The sequence below is a fragment of the Nicotiana tabacum genome, chromosome 11 (assembly GCF_000715075.1).
Source record: "Nicotiana tabacum cultivar K326 chromosome 11, ASM71507v2, whole genome shotgun sequence".
NCBI classification, from domain to species: Eukaryota; Viridiplantae; Streptophyta; class Magnoliopsida; order Solanales; family Solanaceae; genus Nicotiana; species Nicotiana tabacum.
In genome coordinates, this window is record NC_134090.1 from 60,237,538 (window position 1) to 60,258,597 (window position 21,060).

Genomic DNA, 21,060 nt, shown 5'->3' on the forward strand with positions numbered 1-21,060 from the left:
AGTTTTGGACTGCATATCTTTTGAGGATCAGTAGACACTCCTTCAGCTGTGATGAAGTGTCCTAAATACTCAATCCTCTAAACCCCAAAGAAATATTTGCTCCTCTTTGCAAAGAGCTGATGTTTACTCATCTCCACAAAAACAGACTTCAAATGAGTTAAGTGGTCCTCTATAGTGCTGTTGTATATGAGAATATCATCAAAGAAAAGCAGTACATATTTCCTAAGGAACTCCTGAAAAATAAAGTTCATCAATCCTTGAAAAGTTGTAGGAGCATTTGATAGGCCAAATGGCATTACCAAATACTCAAAATGTCCAGAATGAGTCCTGAAGGCAGTTTTAGGCACATCTTCCTTGTCCATTCCGAGTTGATGATATCCAGACCTTAGGTCTATTTTAGAGAAAACCTTAGAGCCCCCAAGTTCATCTAACAAGTCTTTCACAATAGGAATGAAAAACTTGTTCTTTACAGTATGCTTATTCAAATCTCTATAGTCGATACACAACCTCCATGACTCATCCTTTTTACCTACTAGTACCACTGGTGAAGTAAAAGGACTGCAGCTAGGTTGAATGATACCTTGGTCCAGCATTTATTGTACAAGACTCTCAATAATATCCTTCTTAACTGAAGGATACCTATAAGGCCTTTTATTTACAGGTTCAGTACCATTTTGTAAAACAAACCTGTGATCAAAAATACTCCTAGAAGGAGGTCTTTCAGTAGGCTCTTCAAATAATGTAGAATACTCAACTAGTAATTGTACTAGCCTGTTATCTGTCTCAGGTTCCTCCTCAGCCTTAATAGCATGCCACTGTTCTTTTATCTTTCCCATAGGAACCACATGTATCATGCATAGTTGAGATAAATCCCCTGTATGTTTGACCAATTTCTCAGCTTCCTGTACTTTCACCTGATTACCAGCACCTCTGAGAAGGTGTTTCCTTCCCTTGTACCAGAATTCCATAGTCAACTTCCTAAAATTAAACTTAATGCCCCCAATTGTTAGTAGCCATTGCACTCCTAACACTACTACATATGAGCCTAAAGGTAGCAATAAAAATTCTGCTGAAAACTCAACACCTTGCAACAGCCAAGTGATTGTGCATACCCTATCTACCATCATATTCCCATTAGCAGCAACTACTAATTGGGGTTTAGTAGACTGGATTGTACATCCTAAGTGCTTGACCAATTCAGGATCTATGAAATGAACTACCAGTATCAATCAATATACGTAGAGCCTTCTTTACATGATAACAGTAACTTTTAAGGTCTTGTACCCTAGTGAACCATTCAAAGCATGGATGGAAATTTTCATCTGTTCCATACATTTAGATGGTTCTAGTTGATCCATTCTCTCCTCTTGAATTACTAACTCATGTCCCTCCTCTGCATGAGATCCTTCCTCCAACTCTTCTAGTTCTAATAAATATAACTGTTTTAAGCTATTAAATCTATGGCCTGGTACATACTTCTCATTACAGAAGTAACACAATCCCCTTGCCCTCTTTTCATTCATCTCATCTATGCTTAATGCTCGCTTAGTAAACCCCTTAGTATAAGTAGAACTACCAGAATTAAGAGTTGGTAATAGAGGATAACCACTACTATTTTGTGCTGCATATCTCTTGGTTGAAGGATTGGTTGTATAAGCAGGCTGTTTAGTTGCAGCCAAGTTAACTTCTTGCATCCTTGCAGTTCTATACACTTGAGATAGGGTTGTTGGATTAGTCAGCTTAACATTAACGTTCAACTCATGCTTCAGACCCCCAATAAACAACTGATTGCATTTTCTTGAGATAACCTCACCCTATTCAAATTTCTTTCAAATATAGCTTGGTATTCCTTCACACTCCCAGTTTGCTTAATCATTTTGATTTCTTCTATTGGATCATCGAAATCAGCTCCAAACCTTTCAACTAATGCCATCACATACTCATTCCAAGTGGCAGTTTGTAGATATTGCCTATACCTCATAAAAGAGAGATACCATTGTATAGTTTCTCCTTCCAACTATAATGCAGCTACTTCAAGCTTTTCTTCAGCATCTAACTTTTCCATAGAGAAGAATTGTTCGATTTTGAATCGAGCATGATATTTAGCATGATGTACAACTCATTTATTTTATCACATGGTGAAAACACAGATAATCAATAAAATAGGTCCACTATTCAATGTCCTAGATACAACAGAGTCATAACTCATAGGGTGCACGCCCACACGCCCGTCACCTAACATGTGTGTCACCTCAACACCAATCACATAATACATAATTTGGGGTTTTATATCCTCAGCATTAAGTTTAGAAGAGAACTTATCTTAAACAAGCCGATTCCGACACCGAACAAGCCAAACGATGATCCAAGAATGCCATCATGCATGTTCCAACCTCTGAACTGCTCGAAACCCAATTCATATGTTGAAAATCGCCTCGAAAATTGCCCAATTCCGAGCTCCCCAACTCAAAATATGTGAAATGCACAAAACCCTCGTTTTAACATTGTTCTGCCTCGTGTCTTGTGCCAAAAGATCTCAAAATGCACTTTTGATGCCTCCAATAGATTCCTTGTAAAATTCTAGTCAAGTTAGGCTCTTGAATAACTCCATTTGACCTTATATTGAAGGAGATATGTTGGTTTCAATATTTAAAAATAGTGCAGATTTTTAAATATGCAGCAGTAGCAATTTCGTAATTAATCTGAAAAAATTTGGCAACCCAATTCTCAGTAAAATGACCATAAAATCCTCATACGATGTCCAAATTTGATGATTCTTTTTGCTATGGCTCCGTAATTACGATACAGATCTAATGCTTCAATTAAAATAGAGACCGGAGCTCATTTATTCAATGTGGTACCATTTATGCTTGAAGAAACGGCGTCGGAACATAAGAAAAATGAGTGCAATACAGCCCAAACCTATACGAAACTCACCCGAGCCCTTCGGCACCCCGTACGGACATACCAACAAGTCCCATAATATAATACGGACCTACTCGAGGCTTCAAATCATGTATAACAACATCGAACGACGAAACACACCTTAAATCATACTTAATGAACTTTCGACTTCCAAAACTCGCGCTGAAACATATCAAATCAATTCGAAATGAACTCAAATTTTTCACAAAAGCCCTAATACATCATATGGAGCTACTCGTGTCCCTCTAACTACCAAGCGAAGTGCAAATGCTCAAAATGACCGATCAGGTCGTTACATTCTCCCTCACTTAAATATACGTTCATCTTCAAACGTGCCAAGAGTTGTTCCTAAGCCGTCAAACCTCCATGTAACCTTACCATGCACATATCCGGGGGTGATCCCACGTCACCCTATACCATATAGGCCTGACAAGATGATATAACTGAAGAACATTACTTCAACCTTAGTCCGTAAACCACAAAATCCAATTTCCAACATCCGGAATTTACTACAAGACCCGAATTTTGTATTTACATAGTGTATAAGTCTAAACAAGTTGTATCAAGCCATAACACCAACCCAAGATGTAATCATCTGACATACCACACGACTCACATACTCATAGAAAAATGTCTGATCACAGTAGCTACTCAAAACAACTCAATACCGGTAATAAACCTCATGTCAAATAGAGCCTCATTCTAACACCTTCATATACTGCCAACGATGAAAGAAACACGCATAAACTCATAACCATTCGTCAAACCAACAAGTTGTGGAACTCCATCTCTTTTGATAGGAACTATAGCAAATTTCTAAGCCAACTTTCGATGATGTCCTTCCAACCATGTTGTAATCACATTCTGATAGTAACCATTCTAGGTCTAATGACCTCATCTCATCCAACACGACCACTCTGGTGACATGACACATCAATACAATCTAAAGCCATAACCTGTGCAATCCATGCACCCAATAACAACATTCCAAATGTACTCAAATATGGAAAAATAACATCAAACAAGAGAACCATCCCGCCAGCTTAACAAGTACCATCACAACACCATGCTAAGAGCCTAGCACACACCGTAGAACCAAAACACACGAATCCAACACAAAGGATCATATCTCAACATAACTTCGCTGCAATGCGTGACCCCATCCAAACGCTGGTTGTTACAAGAATGTGAACATCGCCTCAAAAATCCATAACCACTCGAAATTCGACATCAAGTACCCAAAGTGCATTACCATAACCACATAGAGAAAATAACATAATTGTAAGGCCCCGTGAAAATTTTTGCTCAAAACCCGAGATCTTGAAGTGCCAAGTTAGGAATATGTGTTAGAAATTCATTGCGGTTCGGACCCTTTGGATTGATCTGTGCATTAAAAAGTTAAGGAATAATGTTTTTCAGAAGAGCAAATTTCTGCGGTCCATTATGCGGTCCATTATGCGGTCGCATAATAGCTATGCGGACCGCATAGTCGTCGCAGAGTGAGGTAGTTTGATGGTTAATTTTGAGGTCAAATATGCGGCCAATTATGCGATCGCATAATCAATATGCGGGACACATAGTCATTGCATAATCTCCTTGGAATTTTGCGAGTGACAGTTCTGCGTTACATTATGCGACCGCAGAACAGGTATGCGGACCGCATTCTTGTCGCATACTCCGACAATTTGTTTATGTTTTGGAAGCCATTTCGCGGTCCCTTTTGCGGGCCTCATGTCAATTATGCGATCGCAGATCTGTTCCGGGGCTCCAAATTTCTAATTTTCTTACCCGACCCCATGTCGATATATTATACACTACCCTTCATTTTAGGCATATTTTCTGATGCTTTTAAAGAAAGAGAGAGAGAGAGAGAGGGTCCTAGAGGGAGAAGGGGTTCTTCATCAACATTTCTCCTAAGATCTTGCTTAAACCTTGAAGATTTGTCAAGAAAGGCACCTAGGTCTTCTTCCTAAAAGCTAAGGTTCTATAACCCAATCTCTTAATTACTAGATATAACTAGGATAGACCATTAGAAGGGTAATCCATGAGGATGAGAGTGGATATCTTGCATGCATGAGTTCTTAAAGTATTTGGTGAGGTTTTGAGCTAAGGATGGGATGAGGGACGGTAGGATTTTTCACAGATAGTTTTAAAAGCATAACACCCACTTAGTGTTTGAAAATATGCTCAAATGAGCTAGAACTATGATCACCTCTCTAATTTGTGGTTCGATTTGTCATGTTCCTAAGAGATTGACGTTGCTAAGAGTCTCGGAGTATAGTAGGACTTAAGGAAAGCTCAATCGAGGTATGTAGGCTAAACTTTCTCTCTCGGAAGTGAATTCCATATTGTTTTATAATTTAAGTGTGATTTGTCTACCAAAATGGTATAGCCTTGAGTCACATTTTAAATGAAAGTTAGTATACTAATCGGGTGAGAAGAATTCGATCTATTTAATGCTCCTAGTTGCTCTTATGTGTACTAAATGCCTTGATTGAATGTGCCTATTTGTTGATAAATTGTAAAGATGTTTAGAGATGAATCGAAGGAGAAAATGTGAAACAATTATGAAATAAGCATCGACTCAACTCTTATGAACTAACTTCAAAAATAGAATGGCCTAAGGGCCTTCTACCTGAACTATGCCCATAAGTGGTTGTTTTAGATAATGCTTTGTCTTATAAATACATTCAATGTAATGCTAGTCCTTACACATTCCGATGTTGAAATTGTGCATTTGTCATGATGGAAAAAGGGGTAATTCAAGGATAATTGAGGTGATTGCTTGCTTATAATTCAATGTGTATTTCAATTATTGGTTGGCATGTTCCCCTTTGGGAAGAATCCTTTGTGTTTGATGATTTTATTACTATTGACTCGAAAATATATGATTCTTGGAATATTCGGTACATTGATATTGGTTGGTGGTCCTTGGAAATAAAGGAGATGGAAAATGTGGAAAACCAAATGCGGCCTTCGTGCCATGAAAAAGATGAAACTTGTGAAAGGCCCAAAGGGCCAAAGAAATACTGTTATCGTGAGAGATTGAGAACCTTAATAAAAACTATAAAATGTGAAAGGTATTGAGGTAAGCATGGTTGTGTTTATGCTATATTTGTATACTTGTATTTATACTACAATTGTGTGCAATATCAAATCAAATCAAAAATAATTTTGGGAGTATCATTAGCAAAATTGAGGAAGGGTGGGTCATAAGGCTCACACCTGAAACTACACGTGCCGGTGTAGGGATGGATAGTGATCATTCCCCTTAATTAGGATGAACTTAGTAACATTTGTAAATTGGTAATGCCAACCCACACGTTATATGTGGGAAGGCAGCCTAGCCGATCGGGCCGTGATCGGACGCCATACTGCACACATGGTGGTATTGTGCTGGGAATCAAAAACTGGAAATTGTGATTGTGGTACATGTCTCCAAAGGGACGACCTAGCTGATCGGGTCGTGATTGAACTCCTTGCTAACAAAGACGGTGGTATAACTTATATCAGTGATAATGATCTCCCAACCAAAAATTATATATATTATTTTTGTAAACTACAAGACTTACATGTTTCAAATTGGATGTTAGTATATTGTTGATTTTGACTTACTGTTTTGTGGTTTCTTTGCTTGTATGGTTATTTTATTCTGAAAGAGGACTTTTAGCCTTACATACTAGTGCTATTCGACGGCGCTAACGTCCCTTTTGTCGGGAGTGCTGTATCGTTTAATGATATAGGTGGTTCCATAGTGGGCGGCATCGGCCAGTGATAGCGGTACTCTCTTCCCAGTAGTCTTGGTGAGCCTCACTCCATCCCAGGGTCATGTCATGTATCTTTTTTTCATTTTCTTATCACGTTTTGAGGTATAGCCGGAACCTTGTTGCCGGAATTTCCCTATTACTCTTCTATTGTATTTAGAGGCTCCGTAGACTGTTTGTGGGAGGTGGTTGATGTTGGGAGTCCAGACTAGAAAAGTTGGTACTTGATAAGCATGTTTTTCATTAAACTTATAAACTTGTAATATTTTGTAAACTATGAATGAAGTCATTGACGGAAATGAAATGAGAGTTGCTAATGGAAGAATGCTTAGTGTTTTGATAAATGGGATAGCATTCCCTCTTTATTCATGAACTAGCTTGGGTAGAATGAAATCTAACAGGCTTGCTCAGTCGGGTTTACTCGGTTGAGCGTCGGTAGCGTTCCACGGTTTTTGGGGCGTGACAACAATGCCACCATTCGAAAAGAACATAGCCAACGCGCAATCAATCATTCAACACCCAAATACCCATCTCGCTCAAATTCTGCTATAAAGCCCGAATAAAACCGCACCGTGTGTGTATATAATCAATGATTCACAACTCCTCGTAGCATAGAAGAGTAACTCACTGATCATTTCAGAAAAAATAAGCTCAACAATAACTGAATATCACATCCCTCAACAATAGTAGTATGGAGGCAACCAATCCGACCCGGTGTAGAACACACATCCTCATTGGGCCTACAATAGACCCTAAACCAACTTTGTTTACCCAAAAATAGACACATAACACTCTGAAAGTCCACAATGACTGAACCATAAAGCATACTATTATCTATCTAGCTTTGGCCACATCTTCACAGTCCACAACTACGAAACAATCTGTTTTTAAGAACTCCCGTTCTCCAAATTCATAGAACACACGAATCACCTTATCTGATCCCAACTACACCGCTTGAATGTATAACACATCTCTCATACATGATCATCCTACGAGGAATACTTATATAATTCTTTCGTGCCACAATCGATCAACCAAGCGAGTGCCGCAATACTAATGAAGCATCCATAAATCATAACACAGTGCCCCTTTTGAAATTTACACTCTCATCAAGCCATATCTAATAGTAATATCATTTATCTAGTCCTCTGAAGCCGTCCATGCTGCTTAAGAATTCATGACCTTCCCTTTAAAACTGAACCATGACCTTGCACATGTCAATCTCAACCCCACACAACACACTGTACATACCATGCCATTATATGAAAAATACGAGAACTTCATAATCCGCTCCAAGTCACAAGAAACTACTCGCTCAATCAGCAAAGAACTTTCCATTTGATTTCATCCAGAGAAAATCACTATACATCACATGCTCCTCACGTCAGTACAAAATATACTCCTCAAACTGTGGTAGAAACCATTGAGATCTCTTCGAAGCCTATTTTCACATAATTAAGCCATCACTGAATTCCTCGAACTCAGCCAAGCTACGGAGGCCATCAAAATCCAAGAGTATCGCCACAAAACACCTGTAGAAACTCACTACACCATAAGAACCAGAGGAGCCAATCACATCTGTTGCCATGCTGATCCAACCCGTTACCAAGTTGTCCTAATTCTCTGAGTTCCTTTCGAATTGCCTTCAAATTGATACTTTTCCTTACTAGAACACTACTATCCTTAACCAAAACTTGCCCCACAAACTCTAGCATAGAATCACACCGCCCTAAGGGTTATAGCCGCTGAATTCCCTTTTTAAGTATCCCAAAAGTACCACAACCAAAATTCTTACTCTGAAGAGACTTCATACGAATCTAAAGCCATTACCTTCACCTTCTCGATATTGATATGTAGAATCCATAATGATATAGAAATGTCACAAGTCTTGACACCATCCAATGTAAATCTCAGTTTCTAGCCAAATACACATTCTGAAGATTCCTAATTGTTACATATAAATCTTGAACCCATTAGAACCATTCTCGAGAGTCATCCACTCTACTCAACTCTCAATAGCACCGCCCAAACAGATCGGACGACCAGTGCCCCATTAGCACACCAACTCCCTAAGAAGTAATCCATACCTCTAAGCAACCGAGCAAATTTATACTCCATGAACACTACATCCTTCACTAATAACCACTCAATCATTCTATGATTTTCATATACACATAGAGTGTAATACAACCTGTATCTAGAAATTCCCTTACTCGAGTCATCCTCGACCTCAACCTCTGTAAGCCATAACTAATTCACCAGTATACCTCAAAATGAGTCTAATACAACACACAACTGTGCAATCAACCAGTCGATAATAGACTCCCCCACTTGGTGCAAAGCAAAGGAATAAAGCATCTGATAACTTACAGTACCCTTACTCTATTGCTGCCAAAATCCTGCGCTGAAATTCAACTAAATCGTTCATAATCTCATGTAACACAAACCATCTAATATCTTAGATCATCTTCAAATTCTCGCGTTCACCATTGTAACAGTCAAAGCCAACTCTCATAATGATCCATACTCAAATTTTGACACGTATAATTCACTAGTAAAAGAGAAATTGCTACAAAACAACATAGGGATCACACAACCTCAGGACACCTCACAGGAGATAACCCACCTGCTTTGCCTCAAACCGACATCTTTCCATACCCTTCCACAGTCACAAATACTACGGAATTACTTAATCTTCCTGATTCTGAACTCATCAACAAGACATGAGAATCTAATTCGTTCCAAAGTTAAACAACATGAAATATCCTCCAATATGCTCATAACTCGATACTATACGTCACATCAAGGCAGAAGTCAAGCACCCAATTTACATCTCAATCAAACTCTTTTTTTCAAATTCAACCCATATGAACACATCTCGCAGCCACATCATACCCATCACATAGCCATCCAGCCACAAATCCCACTAATAGGGACATTACCGGACATATAAATGCAATGCACGTGCTCACACAATCAATATCTCTGAGCTCAAGCTACAGTCAAAACCCGACCTCAAGTCCTCCAGACTGGACCATCAACAACACACAGAAATCACATCTCGCACTTCATCTAGGGAATCATAAAACGTCGATGCACAGCTAATACCGAATGCTCAAGTGCGCATATGAATGTGTGGAAGGAATTCAAAGGATTACACTTCAAGCTGAATCAATGCCGCACGATTAGGAAAGAAAGATGGAAAGTATATCCTAAATGCCTTGTAGCCTCTCAAAGATAGGTATGGACGTCATCATACCATCCACAAGACTCTACTAGATACTTGCTCATGACTTGTAGAATCTATGAACCTAGAGCTCTGATACCAATCTGTCACGACCCAAAATCCACCAGTCGTGATGGCACCCAACCCAACCTGGTAGGTAAGCCAACTAATAACTATTCAATTACAACAATATTAAATAAATAATTAAACATAGGAGTTATCTGAATCCTATACAATTCCCAAGGACTGGTAGTACAAATCATGAGCTTCTAAGAATAAAGTTTACAAAGCTGACACGAAAAGAATACATCTTCTGTTTGAACATTACATAAACAAAGTTTTATAATCTAAGGCTACCGTGAGAAAGAGGCAGCTACAGCAAGAACACATGTACGCCTTCTAATCCAGTAACCATCGAACACATCAACATCGACATCCGAGATCTATATGCACTGTGCAAGAAGTGCAGTATGAGTACAACCGATCCCATGTACTAAAAAAGTAACAAGCCTAAACTTAGGTTGAAAGCAGTGATGAGTTGGAACATAGGTCGGGTCCAACACAAATAACCAACAGCAGTTCATACAACGTAGAGCATATAAACAAGGAAATAATTTCAGAGATAAAAAAATGTCCAGCTTTCGCATAGTTTTCCGAAAATAGTTCCACTTTTCAAGAATAACAGTGAAAACCCAAATTTTTTTATCGAAATCCTCGAAAAATTTTGAGATAGTTTGAAACCTGTAGTTTTCTTGAAAATCCTTTCCACAGTAAATAAAAATTATTTCATTTCCATTCCAAATAACAAGTGTGAAATACCACTCTATGCCCACATATCAATGTGTGTGAAAAGTCATGAATGATGTGATACCATACAACATGAGGAAAATGCGTCTCTATGCATGTATGCCATATATGTATTCCAATGCCATGTATCTCATAGATGAATCATGTACTCACACTCTCAGAGTACTCAACCTCATTATATCACACTTTTCACTCATCATACTCAACCACTCGATATTGTATATGGCACATGCGGCCCAGGGAAGATCCATCCCGGAATATGTATACATCACTGACTATAAGTCACCCAGTGATAATAAGCGAAATCTGGGTGATTTAGCTATTGTTTATGCTTCTGCTTGATGATATTCCAATGATATATTGTGATTAATTGATGAATTATGGGCTTTAATAGTGAATTGTATACATTTCAGGTAAAGAAGCGTATATTACGTAAATCAAATATGATTGGAACCATTTTGGAGCAATAAATGAAAAACCCCTCGGAATTAATTAGAGTGGAAGAACAAGAAAAGAATCAAGAATATGGGACAACTGGACTAGCGCGGTCAGATGCGCGGCCAGATGCGCGGCCGCGCTAGTCCAGACTTCGGGAAAGGTTGTTTAAAGGGGTAAAATTGGAATTTCTTCAAAATTCCACTCAATTTACAAAAAGCAAGAACTCCATTATTGGAGTTAATCAGATTTTGAGGAAAAGAGCTGATTTTTAGAGAGAGAAGGAGGAGGAAACTCATCTTCAACTATCAAAAATCAATAGGAACATCAACTTGGAGCAAAGATTGAAAGAGTTTTTCTAAACCTTCTCTTAGTATTTACATATATTATGTTTAAAGATTTTTATTGTTGTTATTTTTATGTGAATATGAGTAGCTAAAAACTCAAGTATTCTTGGGTCATGGATGTTAGATAATTATGTTATTTGAAGCCTAGATTGAAGATCTTGAATCTATCGTTATGAGTTGTTTATTTGATTCTGCTTCTAATTATTTTACTGCGTAGCTAACAGTGAAATATTATTTACGAATCTTGAGTTAAACTTGAAAAAGGAAATTCTTGATTGCATATAGAATCAAATAGAGCAAGATCCGAATCTTGGGCATCGGGTGAAAGATTTGCAATTAAGATAGACATATACTTAATTGCCTTGTTTGGTTGAAAAATAGGAGTTGTAAATGCATTCTTGCTAATATTAATACTATAGACGTATAGGTATTAGTTTAACTTGAATAGATTCATAAGAACTCGAAAGATTCTTATGAATATTATTAACCCTATAATCAATAACCCGGATAATTCAATTAATTAATCTAAAGCTAAAATAGTAGCATAATTTCTAGCAAGTCCATGACCCGGGAATATATTTATCCAAATTGTTATAAACATATTGTGTAATTGGTGTAGTAATTTTGTGTTGAATTATTGTGCAATTATTAAGTAAGTTGTAAATTGTTTCTTTATATATTTTGTGATAATTTAGCTTGAATTGATAATTGTTTGAGTCTACATCAGTCGATAAGTTGATCACAATTCCTCGTGGGAACGATACTTTACTTACTACTATATTACTTGTCGATCGCGTGCACTTGCGTGAGTGTTTTGGTCGCAACAAGTTTTTGGCGCCGTTGCCGGGGAATTTGAAATTAGCTACTTGACTGTTTTAAGATGTTATTAGCTGTTAATAAAAACCTAAATTTTCCATCTACTTTGTTTGTGTTGCGCAGGCTCTTCTCTTGAATGCGGAGGAGTAGAAGCACAAACACTCTCTTCCCTTTTGGTCCTTAAATTGAACGAACAATTCATAGAATAATGAAAGAGTGGGAAGCTAGAAACAAAACATAAAGAGAGTTGGACATTCAAGTTCAACCATAGCCAACAGTGATGGCAGGTAATCAAGAACATGCGATGATAGAAGCAGCAAGGCCAAACCTTGCTAATATGACTCAGGCCATTGTGAAGCCTGAAATCACCGGTCACTTTGAGCTTAAACAGTACATGGTGCAGCTGATACAGTCCACTGGGTAATATGTTGGTCTATCTCATGAAGACCCACAAAGACACATTCAAATTTTTTTGGAAATAACGGATACTTACAATTATCCAAATGTTTCCAAGGATTATGTCAGGCTGACCTTATTTCCCTTTTCATTATTGGGGGATGCTAGAGAATGGTTGCAAAAAGAGCCAGCTAATTCAATCCACAATTGGGATGATTTAGCAAAGAAATTCCTAATCAATTTCCCCACCAAAAAGACAAAGTTTTTGCGGAGTCAGATTCTTGGGTTTCAACAACGGGATGGTGAAACTCTTCGCCAAGCTTGGGAAAGATACAAGAAACTACTTTGGGATTGTCCTCATCATTGTCAAACTGATGAAGTACTGGGCCATACTTTTGTTGATGGATTAGACGAAACTTCCAAAATGAATCTTGATTCAGCTTGTGGAGGTAGTTGCATGGAAAAACCATACAGTGAAATACAACTTCTGCTAAATAACTTTACTGCTAATGATCATAATTGGCAAGGTGAAGAAGAACCTAGGAGAGCAATGAAACAGAAAGCAGGGTTACTTGAACTGGATGACATTTCCGCCATGAGAGCAGATTTAGCAAAATTGGCAAATCAAATGACCAGAATGACAATGGGAACATCACAACCAATGCAGCAGGTTCAACAAATGTCAGTTTGTTATGAACTGTGTGGAGATAATCACACAAGTGATATGTGCCCAACGAATCCTGAATCTATTTATTATGTGGGGAAACAAAGCAGAGGGCCGATGAACCAACAGGCACAGTATGGGAACACTTACAATGCAAATTGGAGGAATCATCCTAATTTCTCTTGGGGTGGAAATCAATCAAATCAGAATCAATATAGACCCCAAGGAAATTTTAATCAACCTCAAAGGCCACCACAACAGGCAGAAGAAAGTACAAATGATTTATTAAAAAAATTGTTGCAAGACAATCAGCAACTCAGAACGGACTTCAGAAATATTGAAAGGCAAATGGGACAACTGGCTACAAATCAAAATACTAGACCTGCAGGGGCACTTCCTGGTGATACAGAGAAAAATCCTCAAGTGAGTGCAATTACACTTAGAACAGGAAGGGAGTTAGAAGAAGTTTCATCAAAGAAAAAGAACAAGCAAATACCTGAAGGTGAATTGATTCCCAAAGCAACACAAGAGGAAAAGAAAGATGATACAATTCCAGCACCTGTAAACATTTCAAGGCCACCACCACCATTTCCACAAAGGTTGCAGAGAAAAAATGACGATCTCATGTTCAACAAATTTCTCTCTATGTTGAGTCAGATTCAATTGAATATTCCGTTGGTAGATGTGAGTCATGATATTCCAAAATATGTAAAATACATAAAAGACATTGTGGCTAACAAGAGGAGACTGACTGAATTTGAAACAGTTGCACTTACTGAAGAGTGCACTTCAAGGGTCCAAAATAAGCTTCCTCAAAAGCTTAAGGACCCTGGCAGCTTTACTATCCCTGTAAGAATAGGCAATGTTGATGTAGGCCATGCACTTTGTGATTTGGGAGCAAGCATAAATTTGATGCCATTGTCTTTGTATAAACAATTGGGTTTGGGAGCTCCAAAACCCACCACAGTGATGTTGCAACTAGCAGACAGGTCCATAGCTTACCCGGAAGGGGTGATAGAAGATGTGCTACTGAAAATTGGGAAATTTATTTTCCCAGCTGATTTCATTATCTTGGATTTTCAGGCCGATGAAAAAGTTCCTATTATATTGGGAAGACCTCTCTTGGCTACAGGTGATGCTATAATTAAAGTAAGAGAAGGAAAAATGATCATGAAAGTTGACAACGTGGAAGCTGTTTTTAATGTATATAAAGCAATTCAACTTCCTCGGCAGTATGAAGAATTGTCTATGATATCTGTCATGGAGATTGATGAACAACTTGTTACCTCAAGTGTATATTTGCAGGATTCTTTAGAAAAAGCAATTGTGTTATTTGAAAGTTTAGAGATTAATGATGAGGTTGAGGAGATGAAACATAATTTGGATGCAACATGTGAATATATAAAAGGTTTTAATCCCTTTGAACCGTTGAACAGGACAGATGGTCCTCCTCTGAAGCCCTCGGTTGAAGAAGCTCCCAAATTGGAATTAAAGCTTTTACCTTCTCATCTTCATTATGCTTATTTGGGTAGTTCTGAAATGTTACCTGTTATTATTTCGGCTGACTTGTCTGAATTGCGGGAGGAGAAATTGTTAAGAGTACTACGTGAGCATAAAAGAGCAATTGGATGGACAATGTACGACATAAGAGGTATTAGTCCAGCTTTTTGCATGCATAAAATTCTCATGGAGGAAGAGCACAAGCCAAGCATAGAACAACAATGCCGCCTAAATCCGAACATGAAAGAGGTGGTAAGAAAAGAAGTGATTAAATGGCTTGATGCAGGTATCGTATTTCTAATATCTGATAGCAAATGGGTAAGTCCAGTCCAATGTGTTCCAAAGAAAGGAGGAATGACCGTAGTAACAAATGAAAATAATGATTTGATTCCCATTAGAACTGTTACTGGGTGGAGGATTTGCATAAATTATAGAAAATTGAATAATGTCACCCGGAAAGACCATTTTCCCCTTCCCTTCATTGACCAAATGCTTGATAGATTAGCCGGGCAGGAATACTACTATTTTTTGGATGGTTACTCGGGATATAATCAAATTGTTATAGCCCCAGAAGACCAAGAAAAGACCACATTTACATGCCCCTATGGGACATATGCATTTAAAAGAATGCCATTTGGTCTTTGCAATGCACCTGCGACTTTTCAAAGGTGTATGATGGCTATTTTCACTGATATGGTTGAAAGATTTGTGGAAGTATTTATGGATGATTTTTCTGTATTTGGATGTTCTTTTGATGAATGTTTAATGAATCTTGATAAGGTCCTTGCTAGGTGTGAAGAAACAAATTTGGTATTAAATTGGGAAAAATGCCATTTCATGGTACGTGAAGGCATAGTCTTAGGGCATAAAGTGTCTAAGAATGGATTGCAGGTGGATAAAGCAAAGGTGGAAGCAATTGAAAAATTACCTCCACCAACATCAGTTAGAGGCATTCGCAGTTTCTTAGGCCATGCGGGCTTTTACCGTCGTTTCATCAAGGAGTTTTCAAAAATCTCATCTCCTTTGTGCAGGCTTCTTGAGAAAGATACATCTTTCAAGTTTGATGATGCTTGTCTGAAAGCATTTGATGAGCTGAAACGAAGATTAGTTACTGCACCGATTATCATTTCTCCAGATTGGAAACTTCCATTTGAATTGATGTGTGATGCAAGTGATATAGCCATTGGAGCTGTTTTGGGGCAGCGGAAGGAGAAAATATTTTGTTCCATTCACTATGCGAGTAGAACTCTTAATTCATCTCAAATGAATTACACTGTTACTGAAAAAGAGTTGCTCGCAGTAGTATGGGCATTTGATAAGTTTAGATCATATCTAGTGGGGACAAAAGTCATAGTTTACACAGATCACTCCGCTATAAGGTATTTATTTGCAAAGAAAGATGCCAAGCCAAGGTTAATTCGATGGGTTCTTCTTTTGCAGGAATTTGATTTGGAGATTCGAGATCGAAAGGGAATAGAGAATCAGGTTGCAGATCATTTATCCAGGCTGGAAAATAGAGGCCATGTCACTGAAGGAGAATCAATCAAAGAAACATTCCCTGACGAACATTTGCTAGCTATCACTTCGGATGAAACCCCGTGGTATGCTGATTATGTGAATTTCATTGCAAGTGGGGTGACTCCACCAGAATTCACAGCTGACCATAGAAGAAGGTTCTTACATGATGTGAGATTCTACATGTGGGACGAGCCTTTTCTATATAAGCAATGCGTAGATCAATTGGTAAGAAGGTGTGTCCCTGAGGAGGAGATGAATGCAATATTGCATGACTGTCATTCTTCTCTTTATGGAGGTCATCATGGGGGAGACAGAACTGCACAAAAGGTTTTAAAATCAGGTTTTTACTGGCCAAAATTATTTAAAGATGCACATGCTTTTGTTAAAAATTATGACAGGTGCCAAAGAACAGGAACGATCACGAAGAAGCACGAGATGCCTTTACAAAATATTTTGGCAGTAGAACTCTTTGATATCTGGGGAATAAATTTCATGGGACCATTTCCATATTCTAATAGGCATAGATATATTTTGGTTGCAGTTGATTATGTGTCTAAGTGGGTTGAGGCCATTGCTCTTCCCACTAATGATGTGAAGGTAGTGGTAAGTTTCGTAAAGAAGCACATTTTCACACGCTTTGGAACTCCAAGAGGGTTGATAAGTGATGGAGGAACGCACTTTTGCAACAAATTGTTGAAAAATATCCTAGCAAAATATGGTGTGAGATACAAGGTTGCTACTGCATATCACCCTCAAACGAGTGGTCAAGTTGAAGTGTCAAATAGGGAAGTAAAACAGATTTTGGAGAAAACTGTGAGCGCAAATAGGAAGGACTGGTCCGGTAGGTTAGAAGATGCATTGTGGGCTTACCGAACTGCATACAAGACTCCAATAGGTACTTCTCCATACAGGTTGGTTTATGGAAAGGCATGTCATTTGCCTGTTGAGCTAGAACACTAAGCTTATTGGGCAATCAAAAAGCTAAATATGGATATGGACTTAGCCGGTGAAAAAAGACTGCTACAACTCAATGAACTTGATGAGTTTCGGTTGCATGCTTATGAAAATGCCAAGTTATATAAAGAAAGAACCAAGAGATGGCATGATAAGCACATCCAACATCGTGAGTTTGTGTCGGGTCAAGAAGTTCTTCTGTTTAATTCAAGTTTAAAGCTTTTTCCAGGAAAGCTTAAGTCTCGTTGGGCAGACCCTTTCGTTGTAGTAAACGTGACTCCTCATGGAACAGTTGAATTACGAGACACAAATTCAAGTGGTACTTTCTTGGTAAATGGGCAACGAATTAAACATTATTGGGGTGGTGACATTCAACGTCACAAAACCTCAGTAGATTTAATTGATGTATAATGCAATATGGCGTCGTGCCGCGACGTAAAATAAGGCGCTGGTTGGGAGGCAACCCAACGATCATGGTATTTTTGATTATGATGTTTATTGTGTACTAATAAATACAGGTGAACGAGGGCTGATGCTTTTAATTTGAAAAAAAAAAATCAGAAATCGCTCAGGTGCGCGGCCGCGCACCTGACCGCGCATTTGACCGCGCTACTTTGGGTTGCTCTCTGTCTTGGACGCGCACCTGACTAGCGCGGCCGCGCATTTGACCGCGCTAGTCCAATGAAATTTTTTGTTTTTTTTTTATTTTTTTTGTTTTTGTTTTTGTTTTAATTTGTTAATTAAAATTACTATCCTACCCCCCTAAATACCCCTTATCTGACCGCCCCTCTCCCCAAAAACCCCCATTCCAACAAATTACTTCTCTCTCTAACCCAATTTCCCCTCTTCAAAACCCTTCTCTTCTCCAAACTTTTCTTCCACCATTTTTTCTTCACCAATTTCTCCCAAACAATCCCCATCAAATCTTCTTTTCTATCTTCACCTTCATCTTCTTTACCATTCTCTTCCAACAAAGGTATGAATTCTTGTTTTGTTTTCTTTTATTTTTCTATTTTTTTTCCTTTTTCAGATTTTTGTTTATATGCAAATAAAGTAGTTATAGTTGTTAAAGTTGGTTTCTAAGAATGGTGTTGATATTATAAGTTGAAATGTTAGTAAGAAATTAGTTTTAAGTTCTAAGTTATTCTCTTCTTTTATTTTTCTTGTTATTTTCCAGATTTTGTTTTTATGTTTTAAGTAAATATAATGATAGTATTGATGGGTATTGTGTAATAATAGTGAACTATTCTCATATAGTTCTTTTATACAGAGAATAATGTTAGTGATAATTTAGTTTTATTTTTATTGCTATTTTTCGAATTTCTGTTGAAGTATTTATACATATGTTGTGTTAATTGTACATAAATTGTATGTATAAATTAGTGAAATACTTGGGGGTATTGTTGGTTGATGAGTGCAGGGAGGAGAACCACTTGATTGGTGATGTTTTATGGGTGAATAAGGGTGATTATTGTTCTAACAAGTGTAAAAGGGGTCATGATAATACAATGCATGCAATGTGTTTGTGAAAAAGCCCCCATGAATAAGAAAATGTAGTTTGTGACCAATGATGAGTGTGAAGTCTAAGTAACCCTATTGAGCCATGAATTTTGGATTGAGCTATGTTAATATGTTATTGTCTGGCAGGTATAATGACTAACTCCAGAAAAAGACGTACCACAGGTCCTTCCTCAAGTAACCAAGCAGGCAGAGCTAGGTCACGAGAGGCAGCAATTGCACGCCCATTTGATAATACAAGATTTGTTTCGGCCAAAGCTCAGGACCGATTTGTAGAAAAAGCTGAAAAGAAACCAATTCCTGAAAGAGGTGTTGACATGAGAAAACTTCAGCGGTTGTGCCCTCATATGCACGATGAGTTGCTGAGAAGGGGCTTACACACATTCGTCAACGAACCAGGTGAGGCAAATCTCATGGTTGTAAGAGAATTTTATGCCAATGCTCCAGAGCATACAAATGGAATAGTCACAGTGCGCCAAAGAGCAGTGAATGCTTCACTTGAGGCAATTCGTACTGCTTATCAGCTGCCTGCACCTCCAGAGGAGCATAATGACTTCTATAACTATGGTAAGGCACCCACATACGAAATTTGGGAAAGATTCTTTGAGACCATTTTGGCACCTGGCAAGGAAATTTCCTGGATGACTTATGGGCAGAAATTTCATTCTAATGCACTCACATTTGAAGCAAAGTTCTGGTTGCATCTCATATGTGCCCGATTGATCCCATCACACAATAAAACGGAAGTCAATGGACCCCGAGCTTGTCTTGTCTGGTGTTTTGTTAATGGACACGACTTTGACGTATCTAAAATCATGTATGATGAGATGTTCACTCGCTGCAAAATCAAGAGGTATGGATTCTTCTTCCCTTCACTAGTTACTCAACTATGCAGGGCTGCTAGTGTGCCAGAATATCAACCTGCTGATGGGTTGGTTGAAAAAGAAAGCAAGCTCCGAGCTGATAAAGTGACAACAGGGAAAGAACCGGAGGTAGTAGAGGTGGTAGAATCGAGCAGCTCTGATGATGATGACGACGATGGTGAGGAGGAGGAAAATGAGGCAATGAATGTTGAAAGTGAGGCGCAGCCAGAAGCACCCCGTGCATCAACTGCAAGACTGTCATCAGCTGCGAGACTGTCAAGATCAGCATCACAAGCAGCACCAGCAACAACATTATCACGAGCAGCTTCATCTTCTCGATCTACCAGATTGCCTCGTCAAAACACATTGGAAAAAGAAGTGGAGGATCTTCGCATCACTATGACTGGGTTGGGCAACCGTGTGGAGGAGATAGCTGACCGACAAGTCAAGTCGGAGAAAAAAATTATGGGTTGGCTCAGAGCATTGGGGCGTGCATGTAATGTGAATCCTGACACTGTCTCGGATCAGGAATGAAGTTTCGGGGAAGTATCTTTGCCTCTTTTCTTTTTAGAAATGAAAGTCATGGGGACATGCCTTACGTTTAAGTGTGGGGTGGAAGGATGGTAGTAATTATTATGAATTTTTAGGTTGTTTTAATTGTTTTGGATTATTGGAATGTTTTGGTGGTGTGGTACAAAATATAATGTTTTGGGATTGTGTGATAATTTCACATTTGTTTTTAAATGTTTTGGTGATTTAGTATTGTTGGAGTAATTGTGCTTAAAACATATTTTTTTTAGTAGTAATATTGGCGTGGCCCGATGACAGATTCTTTTGGATAGGAGTTCTTGAGGGACTGAGCTTATTGAAAACAACAAAAAGATTTTTGTTTTTATTTTTGGTATTTTTAGGTAGTATAACAAATCTCCCTTGGTTTTTCTTTAAGCCACGGTTCTTTTCCAAGGGTTTATTTTGAACCGGGCATATGTTGTTTTTCAGTTAGCATATACAGAAGAGAACTCATAACGTTGACACACCTGAACACAATAGAACTTAGAGTGTAACGCTTAGTCTTAATTGTTGAATCTCACCGAAAGTGTCGTAAATTGTATGTTTGTACTGAATTGAATGCTCGTAATGGAGTGTCTTGATGAGCTGATCTGGAATGAGTCATATGCCATGTGTTGTGAGTATTTGTGTAGTCCATGCATTGTATTTGTGTCTAGAACTTGCCCGGTATGTGAATTAATGCGAAATATTAGGTGATGCTCGATTTGAAAAATGATGTTAGGCTTTCTTTGCCCTTTTTGAGCTTAATTGCTTATCA